Genomic DNA, 14,949 nt, shown 5'->3' on the forward strand with positions numbered 1-14,949 from the left:
GAGGGTATAGGGGACATTCAGGATAGCATTTGAAATGTAAATGAAGAAAATATCTAATAAAATAAGTTAAAAAATAATAATTCCTAAATATTAAGTTAAAATATAAAAGTAATATATCAAGACATTGAACACTGATTCTTAACGTAAAATACCATATAGTGAGTTAACATTAATAAAGTGTCATTGGTAAAATGAACAGTGTTTCTAAAGTTTATCAAAACCACTTGCATGGATTAAAATGTAACAATGCCTTTGACCACACAAAAAGTGAATGAACAGAATCTCCTTACAAAGTATGGGGAAAGTTATCCTCATAACAATGTTCATTGATTACTAGGGACACTTAGCTTTCATGGCTCCTTTGAACACACACATTTTCTTCTTAGAATTAGGTTTTTTTTTTCATCATGTTGCTTGAATAAATTATTTTTCTCTATCACTATATTACTGCAGACCACATAACTCTATAAATATTTTAAAAATGTAAAAAGTTTCAGTAATTTCATGGTTATTAATAATCCAAAATATTCTGTTCTCTTTATAAAGTGGAACTATCAATTAAACTAATAATGCAAGACTATGAAAACCAACTTTTAGCATATCATCTCCTGGAGTAAATCTAACTCACAAAGAACTTAGTCAGGAAGAGTATAAAATATCAGCTTAACCACCTCATCTAAGAGTGAAAAAATCGTATTTCACAACTAGAGGACTATAGCTCAAGATCCACCATAGCTATGATCATAACTATAACCTATTTTTGTGGACACACAAATCTTATGAAACTTTACCACACTCTATTTACTTGGTCAAAACATGAACTTCAAACATTGATCGTTCTCTTTCTTCCATATGTTCAAAAGTACCCTTAGCGTAATGTTACGTCATCTCTTTTTTTCTTTAATTTATTTAATATTAATTTATTTATTTATTCATTTACACTCCAGTTTTATCCCCTCCCCCAGTCTACCCTCCAAGTATTCCACATCCCATGCCTCCTCCCCACACCTCTGTCTACACAAGAATGTCCCCCCACCACAGACACACACACTATACCCAACCAGACTTCTAAAATCACTGGAGCCTCCAGTTTCTTGAGGGTTAGGTGCATCATCTCTGATTGAACAGAAACCAGGCAGTCCTCTGTTGAATATGTGCTTGGGGTCCTTATAATAGCTGGTGTATGCTGCCTAGTTGGTAGTCAGGTGTTTGAGAGATCTCAGGGCTCCAGTTTAATTGAGACTTTTGGTCCTCCTAGAGGGAGAGTCACCCTCCTCCTCCTCCTCAGCTTTTTCCAGCCTTTCCCTAATTCAACCACAGGGGTCAGCTGCTTCTGTCCATTGGCTGAGTACAAATAATCTGCATCTGACTCTTTCAGCTGCTTGTTTGGTGTTCTGGAGTGCAGTCGTCATAGGTGACATTTTGTGAGCGCTCCATAGGCTCAGTAATAGTGTCAGGCCTTGGGGCCTCCCCTAGAGTTGGGTCCCAATTTAGGCCTGCACCAACTTTCCCTCAGGCACTTCTCTGTTTCCATCCCTGCAGTTCTTTCAGACAGGAACATTTATAGGTCAGAGATTTGATGTGGGATGGCAACCATCCCTCATTTGATAACCCTGTCTTCCTACTGGGCGTGCGATCTATAAGTTCCCTCTCACTACTGTTGTGTATTTCACCTAAGGCTCCTTCCTTTGAATACTGAGAATCTCTCACCTCCCAGGTTTCTGGTGCATTCTGGAGGGTCCCCTCTAACCTGCTACCTCCCAAGGTTGCCTGTTTCCATTCTTTCTGCTGGCCCTCAGAGATTCAGTACTTGTCTTTCACCCTCTACCAGATCAGGTTCCACTCTTCCTCCAACCCCTGTCCACTTTCTCTTCTAGATCGCTCCCTCCCCCCCCACTTGTGGTTGCTTTCTTCTCCCTACCAAATGGGACTAAGGTGCCCTCACTTAGGCCCTTCAACTTGTTGATCTTTTTGAGTTCTGTGGACTATATCATGGGTCTTGTGTCTTTTTTCTTTCTTTCTTTCTCTCTCTCTCTCTCTCTCTCTCTCTCTCTCTCTCTCTCTCTCTTTCTTTCTTTCTTTCTTTCGCTAATATCTATGTTTTAGTGAGTACATACAATGCATGTCCTTTTGGGTCTGATTTACCTCACTCAGGATGATATTAAATAGTTCCATTCATTTGCCTACAAAACTCAGGATGTCCTCGTTCTTATTTTTATTAGATATTTTATTTATTTACATTTCAAATGCTATCCCAAAAGTTCCCTATACCCCCTCCCCCCGCCCTGTTCCCCTACTCACCCACTCCTACTTCTTGGCCCTGGCATTCCCCTGTACTGGTGCACATAAAGTTTGCAAGACCTAGGGCCCTCTCTTCCCACTGATGGCCGACTAGGCCATCTTCTGGTACATATGCACATAGAGACACGAGCTCAGGGAGGACTGGTTAGGGTTGCAGACGCCTTCAGCTCCTTGGGTTCTTTCTCTAGCTCCTCCATTGTTCCATCCAATAGATAACTCTGAGAATCCACTTCTGTATTTGCCAAGCTCTGGCATGGCCTCACATGAGAGAGCTTTATCAGGGTCCTTTCAGTAAAATCGTGTCTGGGTTTGGTGGCTGATTATGGGATGGATCCCCGGGTGGGGTAGTCTCTGAATGATCCATCCTTTCTACTTAGATGCAAACTTTGTCTCTGTAACTCCTTCCATGGGTATTTTGTTTCTTATTCTAAGGAGGAATGAAGTATCCACACATTGGTCTTCCCTCTTCCTGATTTAATAGCTGAGTAGTTTCCATTGTGTAAATGAACCACATTTTCTGTGTCCATTTTTCTATTGTAGGGCATCTGGATTGTTTCCAGCTTCTTGCTATCACAAACAAGGTCCCTATGAACATAGTGGAGCATGTGTCCTTATTACATGTTGGAGCATTTTCTGGGTATATGCCCAGGAGTGGTATGGCTGGGTCCTCAGGTAGTACTATGTCCAGTTTTCTGAGGAACCACCAACAGATTTCCTGAGTGGTAGTACTAGCTTGCATTCCCACCAGCAACTGAGGAGTGTTCCTCTTTCTCTACATTTTCGCCAGCATCTGCTGTCACCTGAGTTTTTGATCTTAACTATTCCAACTGATATGAGGTAGAATCTTAAGGTTATTTTGATTTGCATTTCCCTGATGACTAAGGATGTTGAACATTTCTTTAGGTGCTTCTCAGCCATTCAGTATTCCTCAATTGAGAATTCTTTGTTTAGCTCAGTATCCTCATTTTTAATGTTATTTGGTTCTCTGGAGTTGAACTTCTTGAGTTCTTTGTATATATTAGATATAAGCCAGATTTAGGGTTGGTAAAGATGTTTTCCAAATTTGTTGGTTGCTGTTTTGTCCTATTGACATTATCCTTTGCTTTAAAAAACTTTTGCAATATTATGAGGTCCTATTTTTCGATTTTTGATCTTACAGCACAAGACATTGGTGTACTATTCCAGAATTTTTCCCCTGTGCCCATATGTTCAAGGTTCTTCCCCACTTTCTCTATAAATTTCAGTGTCTCTGTTATTATGTGGAGGTCCTTAGTCAGTGTGGATACTTGGATAGTTCTTAGAAGGGGGAACAAAATAACCAAAGTGTGGAGCAGATACTGAAGGAAAGACCATACAGAGATTTCCCCACCTGTGAATCCATCCTATATTCAGTCTCCAAACCCAGACACTATTGTGAATATCAACAAGTGCTTGCTGACAGGAGCCTGATATAGCTGTCTCCTGAGAGGCTCTGCCAGTGCCTGACAAAAATAAAAGTGGATGCTCACAGACATCCATAGGACTGAGCACAGGGTCCTTAATGAAGGAGCCAGAGAAAGGACCCAAGGATATGAAGGTGTTTGAACCCCCATAGGAGGAACAATAACATGAACTAACCAGTACCCCCAGAACTCCCAGGGACTAAACCACCAACCAAATATTACACATGGTGGGACTCAGGCTCCAGATGCATATGTAGCAGAGAATGGCCTAGTCGGAGATCAATGAGAGGAGAGGCCCTTGGTCCTGTGAAGGCTCTATGCCCCAGTGTAGGGGAATGCCAGGGCCTGGAATCAGGAGTGGGTGGGTTGATGAGCAGGGGTAGGGAGAGGGTATAAGGGTAGGGGGTTTTTGGAGGGGAATCCAGGAAAGGGGATATCATTTGAAATGTAAATAAAGAAAATATCCAAGAAAAAAATAGAAAACAAAAAAGAAGTTCAACTTTCTGTATTTGAAGAAGACATAATTGTTAAAGACCCTTGACATAATAATATACCTTAAATAAAGTATATAATTAAATATAATAAATATTATATATACATATGTATTTATGTATACATATAATAAAATAAATTATAAAAGACATTAGATGATAAAGAGATAATACCCATGTTCTGGGATTAAAAATGTGATAATATTTATACAACCCAAGTTAATTTACTATTTAACACAATACCTATCAAAGTTATGATGTCATATTTCAGATACTTAGAAAGGAAATAATTCATATGAAGCCAGGAATAGCAAAAGCATTCCTAAGGACTGAGACAACAGCTTGAGGTATTAAAATATTGACTTCCAATTACACGACAGAGAATATAGCAATAATAAAAACTGGTATTGACATAAAAACTGTCAGGTAAACCAATAAAATAGAATATATGGCCTAAATGTTAGCCAACAATGATATGCCCATGTAATCTTTGACAAAGGTACTAGGCTCTTTTCACCTAGTAAGAAAGAGAGACTAGTAAAAAAAAGGTCACTGCCAAAACTGGATACAAAGCTTCTGAAGATTCACATGCAAAGAGATCAAAGACCTTAATATAAACCCTGACTTCTGAATGTTCAGAACAAAAACTTAGGGAATACCCTTCAAGATATTTGGGTCTGCAAGAACTTTTTGAATATAACATCAATATTGCAGGAACTATTCCAAAGTATAAATGCATTGGACTACATGAAATTACAATTTTCTGTGTTAAAAAAATATATGTCAAAATAGCAGACAGCCTACATAGTGGGAATTTAACCTTTACTATAGTTATGCTTCAGACAGGCAGAAAATATCATGAATTTACCAAGAATTGCAGAAATGTAATGCAAAAGAAGTAAAAAATGCTAATCAACACATGAGCTGATGATCTGTATAGAAAATTGTAACTGACAAACTAAATAAATAAATAAACTACGATGGCAAATAACTATTTTACAAAGCGTTCATTATCTTTAGCCATTAGAAACAAGCAAATGAAAACTACTCTGAGAAACCATATTACCTATTCAGAATGGCTATCATCAAGGAAGCCAACAAGTATTGGAGATGATATTGGGAAAAATGAATCTCTTGTTCACTGCTGGTGGTGGTATATACTAATATATCCATTATGGAAATCAAGTAAATATTTTCCAAGTAATTAAAATAAAACTTTCATCATATACTTTGTAACAGACATATATGTACTTCCTAATCTGTTGGTGCTCTATTTGTATACCAAGTAAATGGAATTCATCCTAGCTATCCATCAAGTGACCAATGGAATATCTATCTATCTATCTATCTATCTATCTCTATCTATCTATCTATCTATCTATCTATCTATCTATCTATCTATCTATCTATCTATCTATCTATCTATGTGTGGTATATATAAAATGGTATACTATGCAACTTTATGAAAAATGAAGTTTCAAAGCTTGTAGGAAATTTGAAGGACTTTTATGTGTAATATTAAGCTAGATTACCCAAAATTAGAAAATTAAACCAATTGTCTTTCCAGATTTATAGCCTAGCCTACAATGTATATGTGGGTATATGTATACTCAATGAAAGTTATATGTGTGGTACTTTATATCATGTAGAAATGTAGGAGTTAGGGAAAGGATTGAAGAAACTGAAGGGTTTGCAATTCCACAGGAAGAACAATAATATCAACCAACCAGACTCCCCTCCGCACCCTCACCCCCCAACACTCCAGCCGCCAAGAGCTCCCAGGAACTAAACCACCAACCAAAAAATACACATGGAGGAACCCATGGCTCGAGCTGCACATGTAGCAGAGAATGGCATTGTTTGACATCAATGGGAGGAGAGGCCCTTGGTCATGTGAAGGCAAGATGCCACAACATAGGTGAATGCGAGGGTGGTGAGGCAGGAGTTGGTGGGCAGGTAGTGGAGTAACCTCATAGAAGCAGGGGTATGGGGTTGGATAGAGGGGTTGCAGAGGGGAAACCTGAAAAGGGATGACATTTGAAATGTAAAAAAATAAAACATCCAGTAAAAACAGAAAGGATTTAGATGATGGGAAAAGATGGAACATGAGCAAGACACGTGAGTTGTGAAAGAGGATACTAAAGGAATTGTTTTTCTAGTTTTAACTGTGCATTAAACTCTTCATAGGTTTTTAATGCTATATAAGTACCAAAAATTTTAACAGATAGTGAATGCTTAAGATTCAGTAGTTTCAGAATGGTTGCATCAACTGTTCATTGAGAAGTAAAGGCAAGTTCTGGGCAGGTGATTGCTGGAGTAGCCACAAAAAATAGCTGTATGAGTTTTTCTTTGCACGTCCTATGCAATAAAGAGATTTTTATAAATAATTAAAACAAAATAATAAAAACCAAAACAAATATCCTTATTTTATTTATTTTTTTGTTATCAAAGGAAAATGGCTACACATGGCCTATTATTTTTGAAAATTTGTTTCCTAATAAGAAATATTTTGTTACTGTAAATCTAATGACTTTAAAAAATATATCTGACTGTAATCTTTTTTGTGTTCCAGATAGGTCGAAGGCTTGTAATTTCCAAATGGGTTTTTACATACCTTTTAAAAATTTTTAAAGAAGCTGTATTCTAGTTGTCTAAAGCTCAACTACTCTCCCACAGTGTTTCCCCATAAAATAGTAATTGCTGTGAGGATCCATCTTCCAGTTCTTTAGCACTCCCAGGTGAATGGCTTTTCAACTGACCCACTGACATTAAGCTTGCATAACTATCCCCAACGATTTGATCCTTGTTTTAATTATCACTGCTGTGAATCCACCACTTTAAAATATTATAGGTACAGAGACTTAAGGTTTGCGAGGATGACTGCGTTGTAGTACAGTCAAAGGGGAAAGAGCTGGTAATATTTTCAAATTCAATAATAAAAGTACCACAATTAAATGTCGTTTAGGTAGTCTGCTCATTCTTAAAAAAAAAAAAGGTGTACACTTCTTTGTATTTAACAGAGCCTAGGACAATGACACGTATGCTCAGATGCTGTTGCTGAAAATCAAAGCCTCTACTTAGGATGATGATTGAAGGCAAATTATTGAAAATTGGAAATAGTTCAAAGGGAAAAGACATGAAACAGTATAATTAGAAAATGCAGACTTTAAAGAACCCCAAGGGAATCTGGAATGCTAGAATCTTAGAAAGATTCTGCCCAAGATGAAGGAAAGACTTCTAAAGAAGGCATTCAAAGAGTGCCTTCATGGCCAGGTGCTGGACAGTGGGCTCTAGACATGGCTAGAATACCCACTTAGCAGATATTGGCTCTTTACTCCTCAGCTCACTTACTTATTAAAAAAAAAAAAAAAAAAAAAAAGGACAGTGTGTAGAGCACGCGTGCTTGTTAGCTTGAAATGACTAACAAATACAAAATATTTATGTCATTTTCATTAATGTATAATTAATGGTATTAAATATGAACAGTAATTTAAAAGTTATTCCTACAGAATTTATTAACTAGCTGCCTTCTTCTAAATGGCTTCAACTAACTAACTTATTCAAGTAAAGTGGCTAACACTCCTGAGTTATTTTGCAATTACTGCAGTTACGGAAATACAGGGACAAAGGGGGTAATTTATCAAATACTTCATAAAATGTGTGGAACAAAAGTTGCCCTATACTTCGAAACATATGAAACTAAAATAGTTTAAAGAAGAATTATTAAGTTTTAAATAACCACTACTATAGATGCTGTGGCTTCCTATGAATTATCACACAAAGGACATTAGTCATGGTTGTGCTATGTCTTGTTGAATTAAAAAACACTGAATATTGTTACATGAAATGAATCAAGGGCAACACTCTCTTGGTGAGTCATTAGATTGTGGTTTTGCACTCCTGTGCCAGGTTTCTTGTCCTCAAGATAGTGTTTCTCAGTTTGGAAAGGATTTGTCTTTCTGCCTAAGTATCTCTGTCTCTCCTAATCCCTTCTGCTCTTCAAATACTTCAATGAAATCTTTATAGGACAAGTGGGTGTGTGAAGTAGAGTTCAGGTTCACATAGAAAGAACTGTGTCACCCAATTCTGTATCTTAATTATTTTTACCATGTAAGGTTCTTTTTACCACTATTGTGAAATTTGTACAGGATAAGATAAATGTACAGGATATGACATTTCCATTTACTTCCCTTTTAATGAAACTTACTACACACTCTCAAAGGCATACACTGTTATGGTTATGGAAAAGATAACCGAATATACTACAGTAAAGGAACATATTTTGGCTAAGGTAACTGTCCACTTTAAATTATTCTGAAGTTGTTATTGTAAATAGAACAGATAAGTCCATTGAGCGTCTTGAGTAGTCAACTAGATTAAAGAGTCAATGCATTTAATTTAATTGACCCTTGAATTTTTCTAGGTTCATGTTTAAGCCATTTCACTCATGTTCTTTACCTGGTGTTAATTGAGGAGGAATATCATTTCTTCCTCCCAGCTCCTTCTCCCTCCCATATATGCATGCATGTAATGTATAAAAATATAAATATAATCTGCTGAGTCCATTTTCATAATTTTTTTCTTTATTTTGTTCAAGGCTGTTCACACGGTATTGGTAAACTGATAAGGCCCTGTCCCTATGAAAGGCTAATTATCCTCCTCCCAGTAGTCAATAGTTGCTTCTAATTTATATATATATATATATATATATATATATATATATATATATATATATATATATGCAACTATAAAAAATTGCTTCCACATTAACATGTTTCTTGTTTTGTTCTGGTTTTGTTAAGACCATTTCTGTGAAATGCCGTTTCAAAGTCAACTTCTTAGTATTCTGGCTTTGACTATCTTTCTGTCCCTTCTCTGAGGTGTCCTGAGGCATAAATGCAAGAACTACAATGTAGGTGTGTAGGATAGTGTTTGATTCCCAATGATCCAATCATGCCTGCATTTTTGATGTGTTAGAGTATTCATAGTCCAAGACGACACTGAAAGTACAAAAGGAACATTGAGTGACAGACTACATCTTCCTGATGAGACATATGATAAAATTTCTTTGGATTCACCAGTAAAAATGACATTAGAAAACATGATAGCCTAGGAAATTCAGTGCCACTTATATTCTTCTGACAGACTCTGTACCCTCTGGTTGACAATGAAAATTTAATTGGACTGTTTTCATGATGGTTCTCTAATGAACTGCTTCTAGCTTTTACTTCTTCTATCAGGGTATGTTTAGCCAATTGAAACAGTCACTAAGATCTTTTATCCACATAGGTTCCTGTATGAAAATGCTGTCAGTAAATCATTAAAGGACCTTTTTGGGATTTTGTTCTGTTGTGTTCCTTTCACAACAATGGTCCTGTTAATAAAAATATGTTACTAGGACCTTGGATATAGATAGTTCATTTAATTGTTTCAGGAGTCTATCCAATATATGACCTTAAGTACCTGAAGTAGCATTTCTATTACTAGTGAGAGATGTTGGCAACAAAATAACTGTGAAAATCTAGATACCTCACCAATGCAAGGCATTACATCCTGGAGTAAAAGGTATTCTAACAATGTTAAGAACTTGACATGTCTCTGGATAGTCCATCCTTTCATCTTAGCTCTAAATTTTGTCTCTGTACCTATATCCTTTCATGGGTATTTTATTCCTTATTCTAGGGAGGAATGAAGTATCCACGTGATGGTCTTCTTCTTGGTATTCTTGTGTTTGCAAAATGTATCTTGGGTATTCTAAGTTTCTGGGCTAATATCCGCTTATCAGTGAGTGCATATCTAGTCACTTCTTTTGGGACTGGGTTACCTCACTAAGGATGATATCCTCCAGATACATCCATTTGTCCAAGGATTTCATAAATTCATTGTTTTTAATAGCTGAGTAGTACTCCATTGTGTAAATGTACCATATTTTCTGTATCCATTCCTCTATTAAGGGACATCTGGGTTCTTTCCAGCTTCTGGCTATTATAAATAAGGCTGCTGTGAACATAGTGGGGCATGTGTCCCTATTACCAGTTGGAACATCTTCTGGATATATGCCCAGAAGAGGTATTGCTGGATCCTCCGGTAGTACTATGTCCAGTTTTCTGAGGAACTGCCAGACTGATTTCCAGAGTGATTGTACAAGCTTGCAATCCCAACAGCAATGGAGGAGTGTTTCTCTTTCTCCACAACCTCGCCAGCATCTGCTGACACATGAATTTTTAACCTTANCCATTCTGACTGGTGTGAGATGGAATCTCAGGGTTGTTTTGATTTGCATTTCCCTGATGNATAAGGATGTTGAACGTTTTTTCAGGTNTTTCTCAGCCATTCAGTATTCCCCAGTTGAGAATTCTTTGTTTAGCTCTGTACCCCATTTTTTAATGGGGTTATTTGAATTTCTGGAGTCCAGCTTCCTGAGCTCTTTGTATATATTGGATATTAGTCCTCTATCAGATTTAGGATTGGTAAAAATTCTTTCCCAATCTGTTGGTGGCCTTTACACCAAACAGAGATACTAATGCACATGCCAGCAAGACTCTGCTGAAGGGACCCTGATATTGCGGCCTCTTGTGAGGCTATGCCAGTGCCTGGCAAACACAGAAGTGGATGCTCACAGTCAGCTATTGGATGGAACACAGGGTCCCCAATGGAGGAACTAGAGAAAGTACCCATGGACCTGAAGGGGGCTGCAACCCTGTAGGTGGAACAACAATATCAACTAACCAGTACTCCCGGAGCTCATGTCTCTAGCTGCATATGTAACAGAAGATGGCCTAATCAGCCATTATTGGAAAGACAGGCCCCTTGGTCTTGCAAACTTTATATGACCCAGCACAGGGCAATGCCATGGCCAAGAAGTGGAAGTGGGGGTTTAGGGGAGCAGGGGCAGGGGGAGGGTATAGGGAATTTTCGTGATAGCATTTGAAATGTAAATAAAGAAAATATCTAATAATAAAAGAGAAAAATCCTGGAAAAAAAGAACTTGATAGGTGGTAAATATGTAAGAGAACCATATTCTATTAAAAATTAAGGACATATTACATTCGGAGACTATAATCAACTTTCATAAAACTCTGAATTTCTGCAATCAAGTTTAAATATGGACTTATGAAAATACCAAGTTGTCCAGAAAGAGCTTATTTATTGATTGTATTGTCAGTAATAACATCATATAAATAATTTTATACAGTTATAACAAGGAAATAGAAAACTCAAAGAATGAAATGGGTGGAAGAGCAGGAGGGGATGGGGAAGAGGGGAACATGATTAGGTATTGAGGGGAGAGAGGAGAAATGTGCTTAGGCCAGCAGAATGAATGGACATATACAACCTGGGGGTGGTGGGCGGTCAGGGGGTACCATCTAAAAAGTAACAAAGACCTGTGAGGTGAGAGTCTCTCAGGACTCAGAGGGACCTTAGATGAAATACCCAACAGTGGGGAGATGAAACATGTAGAGTCTACTTGCAGTAGAAAGACAGAGCATTAAGTGGAGGGTTGCCATCCCACAGTCCAAAAGTCTAATCCAGATTTTTTCCTATCTAAAAGAACTACAGCTTCAAAAATGAAGAAGAGAGGGAAAGGCCCATCTTGGGATCCATCTCAAGGAGAGACTCCAAGGGCTGACACTACTACTGATGCTATGGTGTGCTTAGAGACAAGAGCCTATTATGGCTCCCTCTGTGAGGTCCAACAAGCATCTGAGTGAGACAGAGGCAGATACTTGCACCCAGTCATTGGACTGAAGTCTGGGATCCGTGTAGTTAAGTTAGGGAAAGGCTGGAACAAGCTGAGGATGAGAGAAACCCCATAGGAAGACCAGCAGGCTGAACTAGCCTGGACCCCAGAGATCTCTCAGACATTAAGCGACCAACCAGGCAGCTTACAAAAGCTGGTCCGAGACCCCTGAAACATATACAGCAGAAGACTGCCTGTGGCCTCAGTGGGAGAAGATGTACCTACCCCTCCCCAGAAGATACTTGAGGTCCTAGGAAATGGGGAGGTCTGGTGGGGGGGGGCACCCTCTTGGAGACAGGAGGGAGGAGGAATGGGATGAGGAACTGTGGGAAGATAGACAGTGTGTGGGGCATCAAGTGGACTTTAAAAAATAAAATGAAATAATAATAAAAATAAAAAATAGTTTCTTTCCCAGATAAGAAATATTCCGTGAAAACATGCCATGTATCCTAATATTATCCATTCCTTACTTCCTCCCTCCACCCACTCCAACACATCTTCCTTCCAATTTCATGGTTTTTCTTTTATCCATAAATCTTAAGCCTAATTAGTGCTCTCTTTATTACTAATATCAATGTTTGAGTCATAGTTCTTCATTGGCACTCCAGTCTACTGTAACATTTCAGTTTGAACTCAGCAAATCTGTGCTCAATATAAAACATTATTTTTCATCATATTATACAAAAAGTCAAGAGCTTAAAGAATTATTTTTAACTTAGTTTTCTCAACTCATATGCACTAAATTTGAAGATATATAAATTTTCTGAAAATAAATTATATTATAGGACTATAAATTACATGAAACCTAATAAAGAGAAAATATATATTTAAATATTTAAAATCAGAGTTTCTTAAAATTTTGAGTTCAAGAGTTTCAATAAGTAGATATACTGTCACAAATGAAGAAAGTGCTTAAAAGAAAGTACTATATATATATATATATTATATATATATATACATATATATATACTATATATATATATATATATATATATATATATATATATATATGGATCTAAACAGCACCACTGGCAAATTCAGACTAGCATAAAAAGGAAATTTTTTTCATGTAAAATATTAAGTATAGATACCAAAGTTAGCATAAGAGAGTTTTAAAAATGATGCTAAAACAAATATATTAAATTCCTCATATACACAACCCTGTACTAGCAGCATTTGCATTTTGGTGGCAGTGGGAAAGGAAGAACATAGGAAATAAACAGGAAATGTAAAGCTGCATGGCATAAGAATGAGTGGCACATGATACTGTAAGGGCTGGGAGCCCACAGGGTCTGTAATGGCACCAGAGGTCCCACAATTTGTATAAAGCTAATACAGCTTTTTACTTGATGTTAGGAAGGAAGAATAAAAAGAAAGTGTTTATAAGTCCAGCCAGATAGCAAGGTAATGTGAAGGATTGCAGGGCTGACCAATGAATAAATGAAAACTTACATAGAAAGAAATATTTGACACACTGTATTACTAAATACAGACCAGTAATTCCTGGAGATTATCTTAAATTATCTTTACATGTTCAGTAAGTATTCAATGGCAGTCATCTAGGTACTAATTTCAAATATATATGGTGATTTCATATATATATATATATATATATATATATGCATATATTTATATGTATATATTTGAGCAATACTGAAATTATTACTTAATTACTGTATTACACTAAATCATTAACTACCTCTTGTAGAAAGACAAGTAATCTTAAAATTCACTAACTAAATTCAACACATTTTCTTTTCTAGACAAAATTTCAATTTTTTAAAAGAAAATTAGATCACATTATTACTTTCCTCTCCTCGACCCTTTGTCTTTCCACTGAGTCTTTTACTCCTTTAGTCAATTCCCTCACTGGAAAGATTAACATGAGGGCAGTTAGGAGCATGATCCGGGCTGGGTTATAGCAGGCACATTGCATTAAGTCAGAGCTGTTTGGCCCTACAGTGGCCATGTACACGGTCTTCAGGGCCTTTGAGATATGACTATTAAGTCATAAGGCAGGCACTTATACCCAACATTGAACTGAAGTCAGGAACTCTTATGGCTGAGTTAAGGAAAGGATGGAAGAAGCTGAAGGGGAGAGCAACCTCATAAGCATGCCAGCAGTCTCAAAGTTTTCAGACCCCAGGAAGCTCCCAGAGACTTTGGCAACAAGCAGGAGCATACATGAGCTGTTCTGAGGTCCCTGGCACAAATATAACAGAGCTCTGCCTGGTCAGGCCATAGTGGGAGAAGAGCAGTTAATCCTAGAGAGACTTGAGGCCACAGGGAAGGGGGAGGTCTGGTGGGGAGAGCACACTCTTGGAGGTAAGGGAGAGGAGGAATGGAATGAGGAATTGTGGGAGGGGGAATTGAGGGGGGATAACGACGGGAATGTAAATAAATAAAATAATTAAAATTAAAAAAAAAAAAAAGTAAAGCAGGCAAGGATAACTTTTAATTACATATTGAGGAGAAACCTGAATGCTTGATTTGAGTCGTATCCATGCCATAGTCTCCTTGTTCACTGATGTATGGTGACCTTCACAGTCATTTATTTCTGCGTCTAATCAGAATGAAAGTTTGTTTGCCTGACTCAGTGCTTCATCTACTGCTTCATTGAACATCAGGCTCTTCCTTTTACTGAACAGCTAGTAACCTGCTTAAGAAATTTGCTCTCACAAGTCAATCCTGGTAAACACATTGGGTCAGCTCATGAACAATTGCCCCAAAGAAAACACTTTGTGCTGTTCAGCTCACTTAGAAGTTTGAAGTGACTTTTGGAGGGGTAACCTTGAAGGGGACTATCATTTGAAATGTAAACTAATAAAATGATTGATAAAACAAACGAACAAAAATAACTAAGAAATTTGAAAGTGAGAGAGAGAGAGAGAGAGAGAGAGAGAGAGAGAGAGAGAGAGAGAGAGAGATTTAGACTCTTTAGTCTTGCAAACTTTAAATGCCCCGTACAGGGGAA

The 14,949-nt window shown here is 37.4% G+C and overlaps 1 protein-coding gene across 2 annotated transcripts in view; it reads left to right on the plus strand.

The window, feature by feature from the left end:
- Nucleotides 1-14,949, plus strand: part of Grid2 (glutamate ionotropic receptor delta type subunit 2) — a 1,393,897-nt gene that overhangs the window by 345,489 nt on the left and 1,033,459 nt on the right. The window lies entirely within an intron of this gene.

This window comes from Mus pahari, chromosome 2 (genome assembly GCF_900095145.1).
Source record: "Mus pahari chromosome 2, PAHARI_EIJ_v1.1, whole genome shotgun sequence".
Taxonomy (NCBI): Eukaryota; Metazoa; Chordata; class Mammalia; order Rodentia; family Muridae; genus Mus; species Mus pahari.